This window comes from Silurus aristotelis (genome assembly GCF_946808225.1).
Source record: "Silurus aristotelis genome assembly, chromosome: 18".
Taxonomy (NCBI): Eukaryota; Metazoa; Chordata; class Actinopteri; order Siluriformes; family Siluridae; genus Silurus; species Silurus aristotelis.
Genome location: NC_139591.1, coordinates 1,279,449 through 1,306,068, shown reverse-complemented (window position 1 = coordinate 1,306,068; position 26,620 = coordinate 1,279,449). Strand labels below are relative to the sequence as shown.

At 38.1% G+C, this 26,620-nt stretch overlaps 1 protein-coding gene across 2 annotated transcripts in view; it reads right to left on the bottom strand.

The window, feature by feature from the left end:
- Positions 1-26,620, bottom strand: part of skor2 (SKI family transcriptional corepressor 2) — a 97,674-nt gene that overhangs the window by 65,109 nt on the left and 5,945 nt on the right. For both annotated transcript variants that reach the window (XM_083567954.1, XM_083567957.1), the window contains exon 2: positions 5,202-5,298. The gene's annotated coding sequence lies outside the window, so the exon portion shown is untranslated. The remainder of the gene's footprint in view (positions 1-5,201; positions 5,299-26,620) is intronic.

Genomic DNA, 26,620 nt, shown 5'->3' with positions numbered 1-26,620 from the left:
GCATCTTAACAGGAAGGGAAAAAGAAAAGCAGATCCGTATCGGGAGAACGCTGAAGTGCCCCAGCGGTGAAGTATCGCTCAGAGCCTTGCAACTTTTCCCTGCCTCTCAGAGACGTAAATCAATAGAGACTTTCCAGCATCACCTGATATAAAACTGCAAACGTTTCACGGCAGAGTCGACAAAGCTCACGTGAAGGCGTCTGACCTGTATGTTCAGTCCCTAATGTTTTCAATTTTAATGTAAAACTCATTCGTAAACAATTTATTACACAGAATCAAGAGGTAAAAAAGTTTTCTGAATTTGTGAATGACCACAGAAAGACTGGCACTTTGATATAACACTGATAATACATTAATGTTATATCCATGTTATAACAGAGGAATAACAATGTGTTATCAATATTATCATATTATAACAAAACCTCAAACATAAAATATTTAATTTTGATATCAAATATTATAATTCCTTTTTTGAAATTTTGCCTTCACTTATACTAGGAGATCCAAACCTGTTCCAGCATGACAATGTCTCTGTGCACAAATCCAGCTCCATGATGATCTGGTTGGTTGTTGGAGGGTTGGAGTGAAAGATCTCCTGCAATAGAGCTCTGACCCTCTTGAACACATTTGGAATGAATGTAAACAGCGATTGTGAAGGCCTTCTCACCTCACCTACATCAGTACCTGACTTTACAGAATGAGCAAAATCGAGTGAAACATCTTCCCAGAAGAGTGGAGGTTATTATAAGAGCAAATGGGAACTAGATGTGGAATGAGATGTTCAAAAAGCACATATATATGCTGTGTTCCTGACTGATGAGGCCACTTGATAAAACACAACTCAGATAATAGATTTAAATACTAATACTGTATATTATATATATATCGTGTATAGTTTTACATATTTCTAAGCTGTTCTGATCCTAAACCCATGCGGCTACCTGTTGTTCATAAACACTTATCAAATCCCTCCGACAGCCCGAACCTGCACATTACTCATGCACACAGAGTTCGCAATCATTCCTTCCTCATTCCAAATACGTTTTCTATTTGCTCAAAGCCTCTTTTTTTCCCCGTCTATTCCGAATGCACAGGATTGGGTTGGGTTAATGTGTGCAAGTCCGGACCCATTCATCTCTCCCTCACCTGAGGCCCTGTCATATCTGTGTTAATGCAACAAGCTCCGTCTGACTCCAACCATGACTCCTTACACACAAGAACAAAGAGACTCGATTAACAGAATAAAAAGAAAAACACAACAGATGTCTAAAGCTTCTGTTTTTACGCTATCGCAACGTTTTAGCCAAAAAATACATGGTCCTGTAAATTAGTCCAGTTTTTCATGCTTAAACCACTCTTTATTTCTTCTTCCTGACCTTCTAAAGTTTGTTGTGTTTTTTCGCTTTCTTCAAGGAGCAATGAGACTCACAGCACTGCGACTTTCAATGCAATTTCAGAGCACTTTCTGGCCAAGTGCCGATCTGCATCTCCTCCCAGCGAGTCCATTACAGGAGCGAGTGAACAAGTGTGCATGGTAAACAGGTTCCCTTAGGCACTCCAGACCGCACTCTATAGGCAGAATGTAGATTGAAGCAGACATCAATAAATAATTATGGGTCTTGAGACTTTTAAATAGGAATCTATGCAGTGTGAAACAGCGCTTAATCGAGTAACTTCTGACACTGTATCCATCACTGGAAAAGCTGCTGGCATCTGCAGAAAAAAAAAGAAAAGCTGCGACCATTTTCAGCTCAGAGGATTAAGAGCCATTTCGCTCCCTGGCTTTAGCAACGGTGATATTTAAATTCATCGATTCGCCTAAGTTTCTTGCAGTCTCCAGGCACCGTGTTTACGAAGAAAGCACAAAAGAAAATCCAACACACTGCATAATCATATTGGAGTAATAAAAGCCAAAGAAGAAAAAATAATAATAATAAATCAACATCGAAATTGATACCTGGACTAATTTAATTTAAGCGCTGAGAAGTTTGGTCACTTTGTGCCGTTTCCATTCAGCAGTAATCATATGAGGAGTGACTGGTGTTATTTGAAGAAGAGCAAATTTGTGCTCCATCTGCTATTGTTCTGCTTCACTATATGAGCACGTATCAATGAGAGAGAAAATTGAAGGGGGGGAGGGAGGGGGTGGATTTCATATTCACTACTGTATCATTAAGAGTCAACAAGCCGTTTGTACGCTGCTACTACAGATATGATTATGGAGCACAATAGGATGTGGTTTCTTTCTGAAATTAACCAATAACTCAGATATATGAGTAGATGCTGAAAGAAGCTCTCTTTCATTATTTTAGCCAAATATGATCACTTATTCTTAAAAAAAAATGAAGAAAAGGTGCATCATGTTTGATGTAGTCATTGATTTTTGAATAGATTTTCTTTTTATGTTTGAATTTTATGCTTGATGCTTTATTTAAAATATTTTTTTTGCTTGTTTTTTTTAAACAAAAAGAGAAAAGCTATGAAGATTATTATTATTATTATTATTATTATTATTATTAATGATGTGATGCATCGATTTTAAAAATCGTGCATCAAATAAACGATGTAATTTATATCACAATTTATCATTTTTAACATATTTATCTGTAAAAATCTATTGTATATTTATATATATATATATATATATATTATATTTTAGAATTCTCTGTTTCTCGGCTACGTGAATATGATGTGTCACAACACTACGGAGGCCTAAGCATTTCCTGAAAGTCACATAGAATACAGATTAACATGGCAGAGGTAGAGCTGTAACTTCCTGCAGACACAACAGAAAAATAATGTTTTTTTTTTTTTTTATTTGATCCTTTTTTTTTTTTGGCACTTCAAAGACGTGTGTGTGAAAGGGGCCGTGCGTTAGAAGTCTGAAGGCACTAAAGTAAATTGATGATTTGCTGTCTGTCTGAACCGAAGAAATACTAAATGAACAAAATGTACCATATTGAAATGCAGAGCATCATATTTTTTCCATTGCATCATATTGCATTGAATTGCATTGAGTTGAATCGAATCGAAATTGGATCGCACTGCATATGTATCTTTAATGTATCGTATTGTTGGATATGCATCGAGATGGAAATCACATTGCCCTCAATAATGGTGATGCACAACCCTAATGCCCACAGCTGCTGCTGAATTCTCGATTCTGATTGGCCAAAATGACGCTCTCTAACGACTTGCTCTTATCTGCAACTTAATCAAATAAAAAAAATCTGGCTAATTGTTGGTATGGTGGATTTTCTAAAAATACTATGAGCTGGCATTCATAATATTTACAAAAAATAATTTTCAACATTAGTGTAGAGAGAACATTCTGTTACAGGAAAATCATCCTAGTTTGGTGGTCACAGTTTTCCTGTTAAATTCCCCATAACAGCACTCAATTTAATGGTTTATTCTTTAATCATGAAGCTGCATTTTAAAACGATGCCACTTATAGAAGATATTAATGCATTCAAAGTGGTGCTAAAGTATTATTACATTTATAACACTGGTAATGTATTGTATATTCGGAAAAACATCTCAGATATATGCTGATTTTTAAGTGGGCAATACACCGATTTTAAAGTACAGTAAAAATCCGGATTATAATAAACAAGTGTTGTGCTTTTTTCTCTTTTTTATGTAAAGACGCATCAAACCACTGAATGTCTAAATGCTTTATAAAAAATGAGTGCAACACTTTTGCATATTGCAGTTATAACGTTCTCTGTGTGTGGTTGGTTTCTTGCAGGGATTAAAAGCTAAATGTTAATAATAGATTAGGGTTTGTTAGTTAAACGTATGGCTGAGATACAGAGAGCTTGGAGAAGTGAGAACACTCAATCGCATGAAGGCTTGGTTTATTTTTCAGTTATTCAGAAGGTCAGGGGTTCAAGCCTCGGTAGCGCCAAATTGGACCGCCAAGTTGGGCCCTTGAACAAGGCCCTTAACCCTCTGTGGTCCAGGGGCACTGTGTCATGGTTGACACATTTTTTACATATAATAATGTACTGTAATGTACATGTGACAAACATAAAGAACCTTTACCTTTTGACTTTTAGCAGTCTTATCTAACTACTGTGAACTGTTCGATATTCGTGTTGGAAGAAAATGAGTGGTTTTAAGAGTCAACTCTGAGGGATATGTATGTCATTTTAATATGTATGTATGTAATTATGTTTTATTCTGGGACGCAACCCAAAAATACCATGTGTGGATCAGTCCATGCTGTTACCAACATGCAACAAGCATGACAATGCCCCTGTGCACAAAACCACCTTTATGAAGATCTGCTTTCCATGGGTTGGAAGATGTGAAAGATCTCCTGCTTTAGAGCTCTGAACTCAACCCTACTGAACAGCTGCACCCCAGATCTCCTCACCTCACTAAGCTCAGTACCTGACTTCTCTTTGTAGATGAATGATCACAAATCTCCACAAACACACTCCAAAATCTAATGGAACATCATCCCAGAAGAGTGGAGGTCACTATAACAGAAATTAGGGATTTTCAAAAAGCACTTATGGTGACTGGGTCCCTGATTAATTTCCGAGCTCAGGATACTGCCTGTGTGGGGCTTCATATGTTCTACCTGGGTCGTCTGGTTTCCTTCCCCAAGCCAAGAACATGCAAAGTGAATGATTGTCATGAGTTCAAGTGTTTCTGCTCAATTTATTGTTCAATTTTTGTTTATAGAATCAGCATACAGGTTCATTCTCATCAAGACATTGATATGAATTGGTAGTCAATTTTTACATTTTTAAAGTTTCATGAGCGTTTCCTGATACTTTGTGTAAACACCAGAACCAAACTTTTATCCCAGATTTTATTTACGATTACATTTCATGACCACAATTCAACTTGAACTGGAATCTCTGACTGACAATGACATTATTACAGTGTATCTGCCCAAAACAATCATAACTCAGTGTAAGTGCCTTATAGATCGAGCCGCCCTCACCCCCAAAAACTCCCACCCGCCCACCCCCCTTCCCTCCCTCCTCGCCTTAACTGCCGAAAAACCACTTCAGATTGAATCAACAGTATTGGCAGCTTTCACATTACATCATCTGAAATGCATTGTTGTTGAAGCGGGGGCCGTGTCCTCCCTGTCTACAGCCCAATCAATCTAGATGAGATTCACATTGGCCTTCTAAACAAAAATCGCTTGGAGAGATTTTTAGGCCAACAATGTCACCAACCTGATTTCCACCACCGCCCTCTGATCGGAGATGTCACAGGCCAGGGGGGCACTGAGCGGTCACCACCAATCAATAGCCAGCGCTGGGGTCACTTCACCTTGTAAAAAAGAGAGACATTATAAATTTATTTGTATAACAGCTCGGGTTATACAGCTGCCACTCCAGATGAATCGCCCAGACTAATCAGATGTCAATCTCAAGAAAAATGTCAGCAACGACAGACAGGACGTTAAATGAGCTGCCGTACGACACAAAAGCATCATACAGTGCAACTAATCTTAACAAACTATACAGGAGGAACTGAGGTTAGAAAAAGGATCAGTAGCGTGTAATGAATCAGGAATATTATCTGTTTGTCGTGAATTTGTGTCACGTTCACTGTAAATTTCTACCTTTTATATTAGTTTTATAAAACTATACTTATAACACATCCGTTCAGTACCTACAGTATTCTTTCAGGAAAATGTATTAAATTAAATATAAAAGTGATTTATAGAAAAATATAGGCAAGATGTGTGTTAAAGCATCATTTCACGTTTCTTGACGATATTTTTCTATAAATCACTTTTATATTTAATTTAATATTTTATTTTTGTGAAAGAGTTTGGAATCTTTTATATTCATATATTTTACTGTATATTATTTACAGAGAATAAATGGAATAAATAGGAAAAGAAACTCCTGATAGATGATGAATTTGACATTTAATATGATTCAATAAATAGCTTAAATTATCTAAAGCAATACACAATTTTCTTTCCAAAAATAACATAAAAAATTAGACAGGTATGTCTCACCTTTGATAGCCCCAAAATACTTATTATTATGATTATAATTATGAATAACAATTAGTAAAATATACACTTATAAAGCTGACAGTACTGACAATCATTTAAGCAGTGTGTGTGTGTGTGTGTGTGTGTGTGTGTGTGTGTGTGTGTGTGATTATCATCCTGGTTGCCTCCTCAGCTCTATAATTGTACACTGCTTACATCACCTTGATTATATCCACACAAACGGCTTTACACATGGCAATATATTAACATGCCATAAAGACATATGTCTGCTGTCCTCTGGCTGGTTTTCTAACGCTTTTGTTGAAGGGGGTCGTACCCCAAATTCACGGGCCCACCCCGGACCCCCGTCCTGCCCCGAGACAAGCCGCTGTTTTGGTAAATGGAGAGTTAAACAGATATATCCAAGCGTAAAATCTAAAAGTGTCCCCAGTGGGCATCTGATGGCTGTTGTTTGAAATCAACTACATATCAATTCAGCGGCGTCGAGCGGATCGTATGATAAATTCTATTCCTCAGACACCTATAAATTACTCTCTCTCCCTCTCTCTTCCTCTAGCAACACACTTCTGTACTCCTCCCCCTTGATTCGCTCTTTTTTTCCCACTCTATCTCTCGTTCTACCGACCACAAACTATACCTTTAATGTTGTCCCCTGAGGGGTTTCCATGTCAACCTACAATTGAGTCTCAGCAATGTTCAAAGGCATATTTTCAGAGCTTGAGTGACAATATTAGCACAATCGGGGTGCGCGTGTGTGTGTGTGTGTGTGTGTGTGTGTGTGTGTGTGTGTGTGTCATTAATGCTCCTCACGGCCCTCCCCTTTAAACCCACCCTGGCTTGATCCTCTGCGTGTAATCCAGCAGTTCATTATCCCGCTGTTTTCTGTAAGTACAAGCTCAGATTGAATTACTATTGGCTCTATTGTCTATTTGGAATTCTCCTTCCATGTGGCTCTGCTAATAAATGGCCAATTTACTGCAGCTTTGTAAAGACTTCTTCTGTGCATCAGTCACTTAATTACTCCCACACTGCTGCCTGCGCTTTTATTACGCCGCTGATGCAGACCGGTCGAGGCCCAGTGAGCAGGGCAAAAGTGCTGGAAGAAGGAGGAGGAGCAGGATGCCCCCCCATCCATGTGGGTAATCCTGAAGCAGGTAGTAAATCGATATCGGTAGCGCAAACACATTACTCTCACCTAAAAGTTGAATTTAGCTTAACGTCAATGCTGGAGTGAGTCTGAGAGACTCGTAGGTAGTCTGGGTATTTTTTTCCTTTTTAAACTTAAATAGATAAAACAATAAAACAAATTCATAATAAAAAAAATATAAAAGTCATTTATTTTTAGACATTATATTATAAAAAAAAATTAAATTGACCATTATTTATTTTAACTAATTAATGAATATTGTGTAATGATGATGAATTCTATACATCTATATATATCATTATTATATTTTTTTTATTAAGAGTTAACAGAGTGAGTAGCCACAGTGACACTGCACTAACTCTAGTTTCTTTTATTTCTTTATTTTTTTTATATATAAACCATTAATAGAAAGCATTATTTAAAAAAAAAATTAAAACCTCAGCATTCATTAATTTTCTCCCGCTTATCCGTAATTCGGGTCGCGGGGGCAGCAGTCTAAGCAGGCCCCCGCCCTCGACTGCTGCCCAATGCTCATAAGGGACCCCCGGAGCATAGAGGGTTAAGGGCCTTGCTCAAGGGCCCAAGAGTGGCAGCTTGGCGATACCGGGGCTTGAACCCCAGACCTCCCGATCGGCAACCCAGTGGCTTAACCGCTGGAGCCACCACTCCCCCCTCAGCATTGTTTATTTCAAATTGGCATCACAGAAGTGAATACGTTTATTTATTTCACAATAAAACCACCATTTCTGCGTTTTGTTCTTAATAAAAAATTAAGTGTAATTGAAATCTACCAAAAAAGTAAAGGGAAATGAATACTTTCTAAACATCTGCATAACCCGGTGATCAAAATGCGCTCTGTGACCAGAGCTAAATGCTACATTTAAAGACATAAATCAGTGCTCCGCCAATCCGACCGTACCACCTGACACACCTCGGGTCCTCCCCTGTCGAGAGAACAGCGCAAGAACGCTGTACTGTGCTTCAGTCTCAAACCTTTTAGTAGTCAGACTCCCTGCATTATGGGACTCAGCAGGGTAGTACAGAAATAGGAGAGAGAGAGAGAGAGAGAGAGAGAGAGAGAGAGAGAGAGAGAAATGCATTGCCTCAAGCAAAACCATGTTCTACCCCCTCAGATGTACCCCATGCGTCCAGCGGCTTCTCTCTGAATGAAGACGGAGACACTGCCGCTCTTCTCCCCCCTGCACACCAGCAACCAGGGGATTTGGAAATCTGGCAGGTTAACTGGAAAATCTCCATATGATCCAAATGTGATTCAGAAAACCCCATCCAAACACTTCTGCACAGCTCGCCAATCATTTCCACCGGGGTTTAAATGCCCTCTAAATAGGAGCGAAATTGTTATTATATTGTTATTGTACTGTATCTATGAGTGAATCTGTAGCACAGGATCATTTTTGCACTTTTCACTTTAAAGTCCCTGTGGCTGCTTCACTACACTAAAAATATATTTGATATTCAGGGTTTTTTTTTTTTCTCAGTTACTCTAAGACTCTGGTTTAATATATACCGCAAGAAAGTTGTTAAAAAAATATACCAAACATGCAATAAACACAAACAGTTTTACAGATAAAATATAAATATTTGTGCTTCATAAATCCATAATGGCAGAATAAATCTAGGGTCTATTTCACTCTGATGAGACTTTCAGGAGCCTTGTTACCCCATGCCCCAGAATCACCAGGCTGCCACTGCTGGGCCCTTGAGCAAGGCCCTTAACCATCTGTATCATTGCCCTGAGATCTGACCTCAGTTTTCTAACATGGCTGGAATATGCAAAGAAAGAATTTCACTGTTCTGTAATGTACATGTTACAAGTAAAACGCCCGTTACATTATTACGTTATAACAGTCGATATAGACTGTATGGATAAAAGACACCTAATGAGAAGATTGGTATGAGCTTCTTTCTGAACGTCCCTTTCCACATTTAATCCCCAAATTGGCGTTATAATAACGCCAATTTGGGGATTACACTAGATTTTGAAGTGTATTTAAACGGTGTTTCTTAAATCTTCTAGTGCTCACACATTGAGCACAGTGGGATTGCACACTAGACACATACATTGTAAAACGTGTAAGAAGGTCAGTAAGATACTGCAAGAACATCAACAAGGCCATGGCTGACTGCCAGGTGAAGCAAGATAGTGGTACAATAAGACTTTATACCAAATGCATAAAAAATCTATAAATAAGAAAAAATAAATAAATAAATAAATAAATAAATAAATAAATAAATAAATAAATAAATAAATAAATAAATAAATAAATGCTCTCTGGCACTATTATCTCGCAGAAGCTGAAAGAATTTAACTCTTAGAAGTGAAACGGACAAAAAAAAATTAGCTAACAAATAAAAAAGTTAAGGATAAAGGTGGAGATTTGAGTGTAAAAATGCTTATATTAATTACAGTTCAAATGTCAGAGACGTGTCAGAGACGTGTCAGAGACGTGTCAGAGACGTGTCATAGCCCTGCCGTATAAAATTAGTACAAATTTTCCAGCCTGATGCCCAGAACAAGTCTTTGAAATCCACTTAATGGCAATTAGACTGCTTAGTCGTGTTTAGCTGGCTGTAAATTAGCCGTGACTGCGAGTGCAGTGGATGACAGATGAGAACGAGGCGAAAGGTTCTCGCTAACGCAATCCAACATGAGCAGCGATCATGAAGTGCACGTATGAGATGCATCGATTCACATGCATTCACTTCCATTGCCGTTTTTGTTTGTACGTGTAACCGGTCGTTATCCGTGTTGTGTTTTTCTCTTTATTTAATCTGATTGGAACTGATATTTTTTACAGCGTGTGAATTTGCCCTTTTTGTTTCTGTAAAGTTCCAGGACAGAAAATTGACCGAATTTTTGATTCTTTTTACAACAAAAATGTAACTTTAGAAAACTCTCCCATATACAATCAATGCAAAAGCGAAGTGGAGGTGAAAAGGCAGAAGGTTAAAATTAACACTCAGGTCATGAAAATAAGAGGGGAAGATGCCCACTAACAGAAATATGAGCTTCACATATGAAAATGTGTAATTCTACGTCTAAAATGAATTTAAACACTTCCCAAAAACAGTGTTTCCCAATTTAAAATAGTTGAACTCCCATTAGACCTTTGCAGAAAGTAAAAAACTTGAAATGAACCCTAAATGATGTGATCTTTATGAGATGTTCTTTAAACAGATTTCAGTGTAAAAACAGACCATTTAATTACTATTTATAACCAATACAAATATCACAGTTTCAGTGTGTCCCTAATTTCCGTGTCTGACTGGAAACAAGAGCCTGTCCTTGTTCCACGTGTTTGAAATGGAGTCATATGAGGTAAGTTGGTGCTTGGCAGGGCTCGTCATCTATAAAGCCATCGTTCCAGGGGGACGCGTGTGATGTACATGTGCCTTACGGATTCCTACAAAGCAGAGCGTCGCCCTTTACACCCGGCCTCAGATTCCCAGCAAATTGTCCAAGCCAAGCTGCCAATTAACCCCAGGTCCCCTGCCGGTGGAGGGGGAGTAGGTAGGGGGAACTCGCTGTTAGGTTAATTGCTTCACGTTACAGCGTTGCAATGTGAGCAGAGCTCAAGCTAGCCAGGGGAATCTCGCCAGAACATTCCACACACACACACACACGCGCGCGCGCGCAGGTGAATCCTGTCAGCTTTGCACTGGATGTTCTTGTAGGTCCAAAGCCTGAATTTTGATTTGTGATATGAGAAATGTATTAACAAAAGCCTATTTCTATACACAAACGTCGTACTACTGATGATTTTTCATTAACTTTAGCCTGGATATTACACTAGCACTGTAGAATTATAGACTTTTCTAAAAAATCTATAAAAAAAAATGTACAAAATAATACACAATTATGTTATCATAATCTTATCATAATCAAGTACATTTGTTTTTACTCAAGATGCTTTCTCTTGCAGTGAGCAACGCAAACATTATCTGGCTAATGGATTGCTAATTTAAAAGGAATTACTCTGCAGTGTTAGAATGACTGCTAGCCAAAGATCCAAAAAAAAAAACATCCTTGCATTGATTTTTAATATAATTTCTTCAGCTAGTTGAGCTGGGACACAGTGACGCTACTAACTAACAAAGGTGTAAAGAGTGAAACTGAAAATCCTTCTTAAGTAAAAGTATAGATGCCCTTTTACAAAACTTACTCCATTAAAATTAAAAAAGTCATCAATTATAATTTGAGTTGAGTAAAAGTCTTCGAGTATCTAGTTTGAACAATACTTGAATTTTTGACTCGTATCGAACGTTGGCGCAACACCAAGACACGCGTTACTAAAAAGCCAACAACAGTTGATTTGTGTATAAATAACATAGACACTGCATTAACAATATTAAGATCCACACAACAGCCTCTTTAACGTGTCAGATTGAAACCAAGATCAAACAAACGAACCATTAGTGTTCAATGTAGAAATAAAATGAGTGTAAATTATTGCAAATAAAACCAAACCAAATATTCAGAGCTGTGATTTCACGCAGCTCTCAGTCTCAGAGAGGGACGATAGTTTTCTTCAACTTCAACAAAAGCTGGTTCTCAAAGTGTTTGGAATTTATTCCAGCCCTTTGTACTGAACATGTGGCCAGCGGTGATAAAAACGTTGCTCAGAGGTGCAAAATGTAATTTTTAATGCTTATCAATTAAAATATAGTAAAGTAACAGAGTACATTCACTCAAATTCTTTTCACTGAAAGTTTTAAAGTGTATTAATATCAGCAACTGTTACTGAGTTAACCAAACTGGACACAAATTTATCTAACACAGTATGATTAGTTAATTTGCTCGGGGAAACTCAGTGCTTAGAAAATGTGATCATTTGTTTAAAAATGAAACTGAGCAGTACTACACTATAGATAAAGTAAAGTAATGTAAAGAAAAGTAAGGTAAAGTAAAGTAAAGTAAAGTAAGGGAAGGTAAAGTAAAGTTATGTAAAGAAAAGTAAGGTAAAGTAAAGTAAAGTAAAGTAAAGTAAAGTAAAGTAAAGTAATGTAAAGTAATGTAAAGAAAAGTAAGGTAAAGTAAAGTAAAGTAAAGTAAAGTAAAGTAAAGTAAAGTAAAGTAAGGGAAGGTAAAGTAAAGTTATGTTAAGAAAAGTAAGGGAAGGTAAAGTAAAGTAAAGTAAAGTAAAGTAAGGGAAGGTAAAGTAAAGTTATGTTAAGAAAAGTAAAGTAAAGTAAGGGAAGGTAAAGTAAAGTAAAGTAAAGTAAAGTAATGTAAGGTAAGGTAAGGTAAAGTAAAGTAAAGTAAAGTAAAGTAATGTAAGGTAAGGTAAGGTAAGGTAAGGTAAAGTAAAGTAAAGTAAAGTAAAGTAAAGTAAAGTTAAGTAAAGTAAAATAATGTAAAGTAAAGTAAGGTAAAGTAAAGTAAAATAATGTAAGGTAAAGTAAGGTAAAGTAAAGTAAAATAATGTAAGGTAAAGCAAAGTAAAGTAAGGTAATTTAAGGTAAAGTAAAATAATGTAAAGTAAAGTAATGTACAATAAAGTAAAGTAAAGTAAAGTAAAGTAAAGTAAAGTAAAGTAAAGTAAAGTAAAGTAATGTAAGGTCAGGTAATATAAGATAAGTTAGGTTTGGGTCGGGTCAATGATCCAAGGAACAGCTCAGAAATCTGTCTTTTCCCTTTTCTGTACCATGACAAGCTGCTTTTTTGGCTTATTAACCTGAAGAGATCAAGTGAGACCGCTGAGGTTTATATCTGTTGGAATAGAGAAGGAAGCAACCATTGATGTAGATGTTCCACATTATTAAATAAGTGACTTTTTCCAGAAAAAAAATGTGCATTAAATCTTATTTTATTCATTCTTTTATTTGTTTCTCTGGTCATGTTTCAGGCCATGGTCTTACTGAGATATAATCCTTATCCAATAACAGCATGCTTTTCATTTATATTTCTACTCTCTTTATCCCTATAGGTAGGACAAGTCAGCCCTGCCCACACACACACACACACACACACACATATACACATTTTAGATAATTTTATATATTTAATGTTGTCAAGTGTCCACCTGATTATTCATTATCTCAGCCTGACCTTTGCCCCTAAAGATTATCCCTAACACTGAATCAAGCCTCCTGTTGCATCACTGACCCCTGACTCGGTTCTTTCAGAGTTGAAGTCGATGCCTAATTCATGAGTGGAGAAAGCGATATTTAGAGAAAGGCGCCGCTGTAATTACACTCCAGCTACACCGTAAAAATGCGCCGTTTCTTTTCTCCATCTCCTTATCGCCCCTGTTCTCACATGCCACGCTAAAACCTGATGCTCCAGAGGTCGAAACTGGACCTGGTTCCATCAAACATGTCATAGATGAATGACGGGTTACAATGGCAGCAATCCTGACAGGCAGGATTTGATGGTTTGAATTTGTAGCACAGTGTAGAAGATGCTTCAGATACAGCATGCAGTAGATTGAATGCCAAGCGATAAGAGCCCTGTGGGGATCAGGTATCAGGGCACTCTGTTACAACAAGCTTAACTGTACTCGTGTTTGCTTGGCAGGTCTCGGACGCCGGCACATGAAAAGGTGGCACTCCTGCGTGCCAAGGCGAGAGATTTTGTGAGGTGATGACAGATGAAGCCAGTGTTTACCGCGGACTCAAATCAAGTGTCGGTGTGTAATGTGAACACAGAGCTGACCTGATGTCTGGCCAATGAATAAGTAACAATGAACTCTCTCAGGTTGCCTGTAAGCATCCTTGAGGGCATTAGGAGGTAAATTCGCCGTACGCACTAATAGCGCTAAACTGCACAAAGCTACGCTAAAAGCATTGCAAACACAATTCATAGGAAATCACTAATAATAAACAGTGCTGTCTTTTTATAATTTTATCATATGAAAGTGTTTTTTAGCCTTGGGATCCTAAATGGAATAAGAAATAATTAAATGGAGTGTGTGACAAAGAAAATGAGAGCACATGTGTACATGACGGTTGGTCATGTGACCTCGGGTCTTAGAAAAGTCCAGGTGAAGGACAGTGTGAGGAGATTCATTTCTATTAGGCATTTGATGTGTAGAATAGTGTTTAATGTAACACCATGAACTATTTAACATAGTCACATATATACTATATATCATTTAATGAGCAAAAAACATAAAAAAAAAAAACATGTGTAAGTGTAATTTATGCAAAATGTCCAACACCCAATCAATCAGCATTGAGATAAAAAAAAAAAACATTTCTTTATGATATCTTATATCTACATGAATAAATAAAATGATATGCTAATTATGACATGACAAAACAAGAATCTATTCTGGTTATCTACCAAGGCTAATCTCAAAGAACAAAATCATAGTTCTTATGGTACACTATTATTTTAACTTTTTTGAGAACTTGAGGTTCGTAAATTAAAACTACAGAAAGTGACGCTACTCGTGTTTTTCAGGCAAAATAAATCTACAGTAGTTTATTAGCGGCTACCTGAGTGCGCATTAGCTATTAGCATTTTCAAAATGCACGCTTCTAGCTCTTGTCCATTTTCTTGTCCAGATATGGTTTCTCCTTTGTAATCTAGAATATAGTTCTGTGCTGGTGTTTTTCCTTCATCCTGTATGCAACAATATACAGTGGGTACGGAAAGTATTCAGACCCCCTTAAATTTTTCACTCTTTTTTATTTTGCAGCCATTTGCTAAAATCATTTAAGTTCATTTATTTTCCTCATTAATGTACACATAGCACCCTATATTGACAGAAAAACACAGAATTGTTGACACTGTTGCAGATTTATTAAAAAAGAAAAACTAAAAAATCACATGGTCCTAAGTATTCAGACCCTTTGCTCAGTATTTAGTAGAAGCCCCCTTTTGATCTAATACAGCCAGGAGTCTTTTTGGGAAAGATGCAACAAGTCTTTCACACCTGGATTTGGGGATCCTCTGCCATTCCTCCTTGCAGGTCCTCTCCAGTTCTGTCAGATTGGACGGTAAACGTTGGTGGACAGCTATTTTTAGGTCTCTCCAGAGATGCTCAATTGGGTTTAAGTCAGGGCTCTGGCTGGGCCATTCAAGAACAATCACAGAGTTGTTGTGAAGCCACTCCATCGTTATTTTAGCTGTGTGCTTAGGGTCATTGTCTTGTTGGAAGGTAAACCTTCAGCCCAGTCTGAGGTCCAAAGCACTCTGGAGAAGGTTTTCCTGTGCTTGGCCGCATTCATCTTTCCCTTGATTGCAACCAGTCGTCCTGTCCCTGCAGCTGAAAAACACCCCTACAGCATGATGCTGCCACCACCATGCTTCATTGTTGAGACTGTACTGGACAGGTGATGAGAAGTGCCTGGTTTTCTCCACACATACCGCTTAGAATTAAGGCCAAAAAGTTCTATCTTGGTCTCATCAGACCAGAGAATCTTATTTCTCACCATCTTGGAGAACTCCATGCGGGCTTTCATGTGTCTTACACTGAGGAGAGGCTTCCGTCGGGCCACTCTGCCATAAAGCCCCGACTGGTGGAGGGCTGCAGTGATGGTTGACTTTCTACAACTTTCTCCCATCTCCCGACTGCATCTCTGGAGCTCAGCCACAGTGATCTTTGGGTTCTTCTTTACCTCTCTCACCAAGGCTCTTCTCCCCCGATAGCTCAGTTTGGCCGGTCGGCCAGCTCTAGGAATGGTTCTTGTCGTCCCAAACGTCTTCCATTTGAGGATTATGGAGGCCACTGTGCTCTTAGGAACCTTAAGTGCAGCAAAATTTTTTTGGAACCTTGGCCAGATCTGTGCCTTGCCACAAGTCTGTCTCTGAGCTCTTCAGGCAGTTCCTTTGACCTTAATGATTCTCATTTGCTCTGACATGCATTGTGATCTGTAAGGTCTTATATAAACAGGTGTGTGGCTTTCCTAATCAAGTCCAATCAGTATAATCAAAAATTTCTGGACTCAAATGAAGGTGTAGAACCATCTCAAGGATGATCAGAAGAAATGGAGAGCACCTGAGTTAAATATATGAGTGTCACAGCAAAGGGTCTGAATACTTAGGACCATGTGATATTTCAGTTTTTCTTTTTTAATAAATCTGCAAAAAGGTAAACAATTCTGTGTTTTTCTGTCAGTATGGGGTGCTATGTGTACATTCATGAGGAAAAGAAATGAACTTAAATGATTTTAGCAAATGGCTGCAATATAACAAAAAGTGAAAAATTTAAGGGGGTCTGAATACTTTCCGTACCCACTGTATATATATATAAAGATACAACAAAAAAAAATACACTCTTGACTTCACATTAACATAATTCAAAGTGTAAGACTTTAAAATGTAATTTTCAGGGAAACTTTATAGCAATTTATAGCATTATTTCCTATTAACAATTCACATTGTTAATAGTGCATTTTGTTCATTTAGTTTGGTTTGATTTTACATTTTAATTAACCAAAATGCAAATAAATAAAAAAATTTTATTTTTAAATGACTCAGGTGCTAAAAACATTCTTTTATAAAACATTGCTTTTCAACTTTTCTACATAAGATAATCAAACCGTAATATATAATTAATGATTCGATATTTGATAAATATCAATTTTAATACCAAAAAAAAAAAAAAAAGGCTCACTTGCATTTAAGGCTAAAAGCATATTTAAATAATGTGATGGAAAAAGGTTAATCAAACCATATGAATAATAATATATATAATACATTTAAAAAATATCTATTTTTAAAAGGTTTGTTTTCTATATTAAGTGTTCATTTTCTATTTTTGATTACACACACACACACAGAACAGTGCTTAAATGCTACAGCTCTTTCCTTTGGTTCTGTTTGCACCTTGTGGGTTAAAAAGAAAAGGGATGGGAACAAACCCAGAAGTTGTTTGGACATGCTCGCTTCACTTCCTGTCACTGAGTCGATTCAGATTCAGGTATATTTTAGATGGCAATAAAACTGCGCTAGAATTTAGACGCACAGATTGGTGGAGATTCAGATCGATAGATTTCGACTTATTCGGACGAACCAAATGTGACGGCACCCGAAATACGTAGATTTTTGCCAAATCTAAATCATTTCCACAGACGGTTAATTGTATTATATTGCTAGCGCTCAGAGAGGATGGAGCGTGCCAGACTCGTCTGTCTGTCATCCCTCCGTGAGTGTGTGACCCAGGCTCTGTGGGAAGTGGAAGTGGGTGGGCCGCGATGTCACATTCGCTCAAGCATCGTCTGCATGTGTGTGTGTTCACATCCAGCGACACCCTGCCCTGTTATTAAGCGTATGTAAACCAATCCAGCACCCCAGAGGGGCAAACTGACACGTTGCATATGTGTGAATGTGTGTGTTGATGTCTGTGTGTGTGTATGGGGGTGGGCACAAAATGGAGTAATTAATTTCCATGCATCTCATTGCCAGAATTGCTTACTGATTCAGGGAGCAAGATCAGAGATGTCAGCGGGTAAATTGAGTCAGAGGCCCTCTGCCTTTTCTCAGCCACTTGCCCAATTTCACGCACCTTCTTCCTGATGAGGTAAGGCAGCAACCGGGGCGGGAGGGCAGCCGCTCTGATGGACACAGTGAATTGGCCCTATAAATTGCGCCCCGTAAAAAGCAGTGTCTTGTTCATTAAAACACAGTGAATCCCGATTGCTATTTATTAGGAGGCTGCCTGACCAGACAAGATGTTTAATCTAGAGAGCACGCACCTCACCTCACCCCGAGCCGCTCGGCCAGACAACGCCATCGCTCGGAAAAATATATTCTTATTTATTAACACAAGGTGACAGGTACTGAATAAGTTGTTGTTGCTGCTCGATTTTTTTTTTGTCCATACCGCTTTCCTTGGGGGGCAAATTGCAGGCTTTGCTTATGAATGGAGTTTATTTAGCCAGGCCTGTCATTTTAAACTAAAGTTGACAGATCGGTGGCAGGACACACATACAATTAGGGGGGGGGGGGGGGGGGGGTTTGGGGTTAGAGAAAAAAAAAAGTAGTATTAAAAATGTGGATCTTGATGAAAAAATTTTTGTTTATTCATTCCTTTAATGCAAACCACTCAATTGTTTATGTGCTCGAGAAATAATGTCGCATACTAGACATTAATTAGCACAAACAAAGCATTTCTTTTACCCTACAGCTTTATTTTTATATACTTCTGCTGAAGGCTTTGAACGTCTGAAACTAAGGGACACGTAGGTATGTTTTTATATTGAGAACGACATATAGATATTACAATCATTTCAATAATAATAATATTTTACAAGCCGTGATATAAATGTAGCTAGGAATTATTGACTAACAAACTTAAACCGACACTGGTCTTCGTGTTTATTGTTATTGACATGCAACCAGTCCATCAATATACTTTATTAATGCTCATTGATTTCCATTGATTTGGAATCGTAGCAGTAACAATGATGACTAAACCAGTTTAACCCTAATGTTCAGCTTATATGAGAGAGAGAGAGAGAGAGAGAGAGAGAGAGAGAGAGAGAGAGAGAGAGAGAGAGAGAGAGAGAGAGAGAAACAGAATGGATGTAATTTAAAACCGTCTGTCATTTAGAAATATGCAATTTCCTAAAACAGTGCAATATAATTATTTATTTATTTGGGGTTTTTTTTCTTTCTTGTTTTAAATGACTGCCTCGTTAACGCAGCCTCTCACCTCACTACAGAAGGACTGAAGCTCCAACCACATGAGCATTTTTGTGGTTTTTAATGTACAATGTGCAGCTTTAGAAATACAGGCTGAAACCACGACTAGGTGTCGTATTTTATTACCAGGGTGACGGGACTTCCTGCTATAAATAAATTTTTTTTTTTTTATTAGAATTTTTTTTTTTTTTACCTCTTTTAAATGGTCATTTCATTTTAGATATATATTTATAATAAAACTTAATCTCATTCATTCATTTTTATTTTTTGTTCATTCACTCGTTAATGTCTTTGATTCTTTTTGTCTGAAGTCAGACACAGAGCAATGCATATTAATATAGAATATTACATTCACTAACATACATGATCTGCATCATGATGAAAAATTTATAATTATTATACTTATTCCCAATTAAGTATAAGAATATTTTCATCAGCAGTTGAAATGAACCACGGGGCACGGCTCTGGCAGACACGGCGAACAGAAAATAAAAGCTCTTCTTAGCTAAACGTACACAGTCAATCTGCTTCCCTGTGCAATTCCTGACAACGGCAGAGGTATAAAAAGCAACAAATAGAAAAATATATATTTATATTTCAAAGGACAAAAAAAATCACCATCAAAAACAACTTTTGAAGCACAGGTCCCATTGTGTGTCGAAAAATGGAGTGTATTCCCAGGGCCTGGACCTGCTAGAAGGATTCCATCCATTTTATGTCTCCAATCAATATTTATGAATCCCTGAGGATTTGTGGCATAAAGCACATAAACAATCAACGGAGTAGATGGGTCAGGCTGTCCGTGCCTCATGCTAAAGAACACTCAGATAGCCCTAACCACTTCATTCAAATCAGAGAGGCCTCCATTAGAATTGGCGTCTCAGTCTAGAGATGCATAAACACAATGGGTCTCTACAGCTGCTAATAGAAGGAATAAAAAGCAGCCCCTGCCCCATCACTCTCGGCTGGAGTTTGGTGTTCAATAAGAGGACATATGTATACGTGAAATCTTGGAATAATATAATAATAATAGGTAAAGGCTAATAGGACAGATGTAGTTACGCTCAGAAGAATGTCAATCAAGCCACAGCCAATAAAACACTATTTTGTGTACTTGAATACCACTGTTAATGTTGGATACATAGAACTTATGGAAAGGAAAAAAAGCCTCTACACATAGCACACAGACGGCATAAATGGGATTCGAACCTCAACCCTGAAATGGGACGCAAAGGTACGAAAGCAACAGACCATTTCCTTTCCATTTGCCACATTTCTTAAAAGCTAAAATGCAACCCAAATGTACACCACAAAAAAAAAACCTTCTAATTGTTTCCAATCATTTTTATGGTTCAGAAAGAGTTCTTTCTTAAAGTATTCATCATCTTGTCCCTGGAAACATCGATTCAGCGAAGCACAAGACGGATCGTTAAGGTCTCCCGGCTAATTGATAAATTAACGATCACTTGCCTTTTAACGTCCAAAAACAATATTTGTCTCAACTTGTGTCTTTTTGTTTTAGAGTGCACCTATCAGCTGTGCAGGTGAAAACATGGCATGTAATTAACATGTCATAATCAAAATGACTAAGTTTGACACATTGTAATCACTGCATGGAGATTAGCCTGTAGCCAGGGGCCATCCATGCGGCCTGTTTTAATATCATTTGCATAATGAAAGCCAAGCGACAGTAATAGCTTTCCTTTCTCTTATTATCATCTTATTTCACCCAGGGCAGCGAAGACTGCCACTGTGTCTACCCATTACCTTGGAGGAACTGAGAGACAAAGTCATGCTCAACTCTGGCACATGTCTCGGTGAAACTCGCACTACTGGCCAGAAGTGCACTTTTAGTACGAGACATTTCTGCCAAAGAGCACACATGGACAAAGGGAACGTCTGTACCTGAACAAGTCACCTTGATGAATTGGGGCTGACTGGAAAATACTTTGAAGCTCTGATCAAGGGGGAGCATTTCATTAGATACGATAAAATATTATATATAAGATCGAAATTCTTAGTGCATAATGTCTAAGAAAGTACATAATGGCAATTAATAAAACAAATATAATTATATAAAAGTCTTTTAAAAGCTAAAATAAATGATTAGCTGACAACTTTTTAGATCATTCAGGGACTTTGTAATATTTTTATTATTAATATTATTATAATAAGACATTGGAACCGTACACTGTCACTGGGAATCATGTCGCACACATTCATGATTTTGGATGTAATTTATTACATTTAATTCACTTTGTGTTATGAAAGTGGAAAGTTGAAGCTGAAAGAAAACCAAATTGATACAAAGAGAACAGAAAAATGCACAGACCGCACAAAACAAATATAATTGAAACCTGTTATAAAGAGTTTGAATCTGTTTATAATAAGGATGTAAATAAACGTAGTCAAATATAGTAGCTTGATCTTTTTTTGTTTGTTTCCTTCGTTTTGCTTGCCACCAGATACATTTTGAAGACATTCTCAATACAGGACCCTCAACCTGCACTTTCATTGCAATAGTCATCATATTGTTATAAATGATCATTGGTCCTGTGCAATGAAAAATTCTAATGAGAAAAATCGGAATAATGCTCAACAAAGGTTTTTGTTCATTCTGAAGTAACCTAATAAACTTCCAGAACTTGCTCCTGCCCATTCCCAAAAGGTATTCTGATCACTCTTGTTTTCTCCAGAAAAACATTCTGACCAATTCAACCATCTTTTGTAGGAATAGTGACCAACCCCACCTGAAATAATTCTGACCAATCCCCAGACTCATACAGGAATTTTGAACACTCCCACTTATTTCCGAAGGAAAAAAAAATCAACAATCGGATGCCCATGATCTTCAGGCTCTCAGGTGGCACTCTATTAAAAACAGTCATAATTCTGTAAAGCAAATCACTGATTAACACCTTCAGAAATCAATGTCTTTGAACAAAGTTCACCATGACATCCAAAAATGCTGGTTAAATCTCTATCATTCAAAGAAGAAGCCATATGTGAAAACGATACAGAAACACAGCCATCTTCTCTGGGCCAAAAAAACATTCAAAATGGAGTGAGGGAAAGTAGAAAACTGTTCTGTGATCAGACAAATTAAAATGTGACTATCTTTTTGGAAACTGTGGAAGCTGCATCCTCTGGGCTAAAGAGGATAGGGATCATTCCGCTTGTTATCAGTGCTCAGTTCAGAAGCCTACATCTCTAAAGGTATTGGGGTGCATCGTTGCCTGTGGAATGGGCAGGCTGGACATTTGGAAAGGCTCCATCAATGCTGAAAAAATTACACAAGTTTTATATCAACAAACGTTTCCATTGGGATGACAACTTTCCCAAATTTCAGCATGTAGCATTTATTACAACAGCATGGCCTTGGAGTGGAAGGGTCCGGGAGCTGTACTGGCCTAGCCTGGCCTGGTCTGACTGGTGTACTGGCAGCCTTTATTGTATGTTCACTCATATTCCAAGATACTGGTACAGAAATAAAAAATAAAAAAAAACACACAACAGAGCCCAATCCCAAGAAAATTATATCGGCAGTGAATTTCAACCCAACACTCCATAATAAAGACCGAGATACAAGCCTCTTCTAATCACAGACTCCATGGCTCACTCATATCCCCCTGAGAGTACAACAAAGCTGCCTGGAAAGCAAGCAAATCTGACAGGATTTAGTCCAGATCTACAGACCTGAGCCTGTGATTCTGTCCAACCCACAATGCAGTAAGCACTCACCATCGGGTTTTGTTTTTTATGTAAAATAATTCGGGCTGCCAAAATCAACTCGTTAATAACACGTTAACGCAAATTCATTTTAACAGCATTGATTTTATTAACGCGTGATTAATGCAGCGAACATTTCTGTTTGACCATTTTTGATAAAAATATAAATAAATATCAACGAAGTAAATTTAAAACCTTCCATGCAACACAAATTTATACATGATGTCCTTTTTTTAACTCAAATATAAAAAAACTAATAAAATAATTTTTATTCACTAAACATTACATTTACTGATGTGCCAAGTCTCATATCGAACACCAAAATCCGCCACGATGCGCACATCCGGCAATTAAAACCATCCGTGTGGAAACATAGCAAAATCATCATTGTCCTGATGATTTACATCATTTAAAAACATGAAAAACACCATGAATTAAAACATTTATAAGAAAATTTTGTCTTTATGCTCTTTGTTGAGTTTGTTTTCACAAATAATAAACATACTTTTGCATAAAACATCCATGCCTATGTTGATTAGTGTATTAAAAACTTGAAAATAATTAATTTAAGTATTCATTTAAATTAAAACAGATAAAAAATGTGATTAAGTTGCAATTAATCAAGAGTTAACTCATTGTGTGATTAAATGTTTTAATCGATTGACAGCCCTAAAAATAATACAACAAACAGTGAAGTTGTGACTGTAATCAATCAGAGATGAGCAAGAATATGAACGTGTCTGCCTTTTTTACATAGATAGATAGATAGATAGATAGATAGATAGATAGATAGATAGATAGATAGATAGATAGATAGATAGATAGATAGATAGATAGATAGATAGATAGATAGATAGATAGATAGATAGATCTACATCAGTACATGACTTTACTAACACCCTTGTGGATGAACGCCTCTCCACAAATCTTCATAAAAATCTAGTAGAACATCTTCCCAGAATAGTGGAGGTTTTTATAACAGCAAATGGGAACTAAATGGGAAATGGGATGTTAAAAAAAAAGCACATGCCAATCTTATGGTTATGGGTTTACAAACTGTTTCTCTGTTAAAAATCATTTCTGCCTTCTGATCTGATCCTACTATGGAAAAACACAGGGCACAGGAGGAGATGATGGTGTGGGATGAAAATAACATGTTTCCTTTCCTACTTGAAGAGAACCTAAAATTAAATTGCATATTGAGATTTAAAATCAAAGCACAGCGAGCGAGCAGGTCTGATCCAGTGAACAGTATTAAAAGGAAGAGTGTTCTCACATGAAAGGACGAAGATAAAAAAAGAAGGTGCTGGATGTTAAGACTGATTGAATGTTAACTAGACTGTATTCATTTGCACCAATCTCGCACCTGAGGTCACGGATCTGATTTAGTACGAAGAGACTAAATACCACAGTATAGAGTTCCGTTATAAACTGCACGTATAAATAGATCATAAAAATCGAATATAGTATATAATTGCCATGTGCTTTAACTCCATTTTAAGCCTGTTTTTTTAACACTACATTTATAAAACAGTCGTAACCAGAAATCAAATTAATGTGCTATTTCATCTCCGCAATCCCATTGATTCCTGACAAAAATAAAATAGCGATGAAACGAACGCTCCATAAAAGTAGGATCAAGTTTTGCGCCAGCAAGACGCGAAGGATACCCCGGCTAATGTAATTCATCGTAACCTCCCTGTTGCCACATCTATGAAGCCATAAAGCTCTGATCTGAGCTCCGGAGAGTGGGATAGGGTGGGCACCCAAACCCAGCAGTATTGACAAAGACATGCATTTGCTAAAATGATGATGAATATTTCATGCGGACCAGGGTTTCAGAGCTCCTTGGCCGGATGTAAATAAGTGAAGAGCATATGATATTTACCCCAGCATAAAACATTGATGAGAGCCAGGCCTATTTAAGAGGGCTAAACATGACATGGTGTTTACACTAGGGTCAGACAGAGGGGTCAGCCAGAGGCATGGGCCCCTGCTCTAAAGAGCCAGATAACATTACAGGAGCAAAAAAAAAAAAAAAAAAAGGCAAATATTGCCCCAGCAGCAGTGACAGCCATCAAGATAATACGCCTCCTACTTAGCTGTCCTGAAGTATCTAAGTATCTCCAGGAGTGAGAGAGTAGAGCTAATAATGTAGGAGTCTGAGACGGTCCCGGACGCCATCATCTGTTACACAGCAATTATACTGTGATGTTTCACGGATCAGCGCCACCTCTGTAATGATGATCATAAAGTTGTCAGGCATCTCGTCCAGGCCTCGTTTTCACGTCACCCGAGACCGGAGCTGTCTCGTTAGCTAATCGAGGCTCCTCAGCATTAGCGGATTGAGAACGCTTAAAGCTGAGGGCCATTTTAAGTGCGGTCAGCGGAGGAGCATAAATACTTTGGCAGCGGTTTCAGCTGCTGCATTATATATTTTGCGGGAACTAAACAAAGGCACTGCGGTCAAGCCGCAAAACCTGTTCAAGCCCCTCACTCAGAGCAAATGCATTTCTCACTCACCACATGAATACTGCCTGTTTGAGTGCATTACATCTCCACTAGCCACAGCCAAATGATACAAGGCTGAGTGCTAGGGGAGGAGTGTGTGTTTCTGTGTTTGTGTGTGGTGCTTTTTTTAGTCACATAACAAATACAATCCCTCCTCCGCCCGCACATAACCAAAAATAAGAAGTCAAAGCAAAGACAAAAAGACACTGCACAGTTTCACAAACTCTGGCAGCTTCAAAGAGGCCGAGAGAGAGAGAGAGAGAGAGAGAGAGAGAGAGAGACGAGAGAGAGTGAGAGACGAGAGAGAGAGAGAGAGAGAGAGAGAGAGAGAGAGAGAGAGACGAGACGGAGCCACATTACATCTTGATCAACAGATGACTGATCATATTGAGCGCTGGCCATCTTTCACAAGCCCATTGTTTGATGACAGAACGCCGACTTGCCTACGTGCATCCATTTCCCACTAACCCTCCTCCCCTTTCTCACCGCCCCCCCTCCCTTCCCCCTGGGGCGGGTGCATCAATAACCCAGGCGGCCGGCCGTTCGGGAGGACAGGAGAGGGCCGGATTTTGCCCCGGAGGCTCCCGCTGTGCACCCCCACCATTACAGCCCGCCCATCCGTCATCACCCCGGCCCTGCCTCAGGTCGCTGGTCTCCTTCGACCAGCCGGGGCGTGATGGGACGGTCCGAGGTTCTGCCTCGCCACTCATATCGTCACACAACACACATACATCACACAGCAGTACAGGAGTCTATGATATACTGTATCACCCTCTAATGCATCAGTAAAATGTACAATACAAAAACGTTTTTCTACATGTTTCAAAAATTGTTACTTTTTATAATCTATAAATAATAAGTATACTGTAATATACACTATATTATAATCTTGATCATATTAATACTAAGGCCATACATCCCCAGTGGACGGCTGAGCACCGTAGGCCCTGCATCGATAATTGAATGTAATGACCCGTGGCTGTTGTCCAAAGTCTGGTACCTCCTGAAGAAAATAAAGCATCGACCCCTTTCACAAGCTGAACATCTCAGGCCAGGTTCACACTAATAGGTTTTAGTTTGAAAACGCATATTTTTCTCTCCGTTTTGACTTCTTTCCACACTGAGACGGAAAACGCTTCATCAGCTGTTTGAAAACAAAATGTTTGGATACATTAGAAAAAGCCTTTTTCTGTTCAGTGTGTTCTGTGTGTGAGCTTTTCATAAACGATGACGCATTTTTAATCGTTGCCGCGCCATTTCAAAGAAGCTGAAAATAAAATAACGGCAGGCGGAAATGACGCAGGTGGAATTGCCTTACGATTTTGAAATTGAGGCAGTAAATGTAATTCGTTCTGGTACTTAAGTTGTTTTTTCACGTGTCTGTACTTTACTAAAGTATTTCCGTTTGGGGAGATTTTTACTGTAACTTCACTACAAGTCAAATATAGTCATTTTTCCTCAACAACATTTTACGAAATCAGTCGTTCCTTTTATTTATGAGGATAAAAAATTTAACTGGTCAAACACGCAGCGAGTCACAAATCAGGGTCGAGCTCACGCTCCGTTTTAAACTTGTTTGAATTGCCGCTTGCCAGTGGCGGTTATAGGCATCATGGGCAGC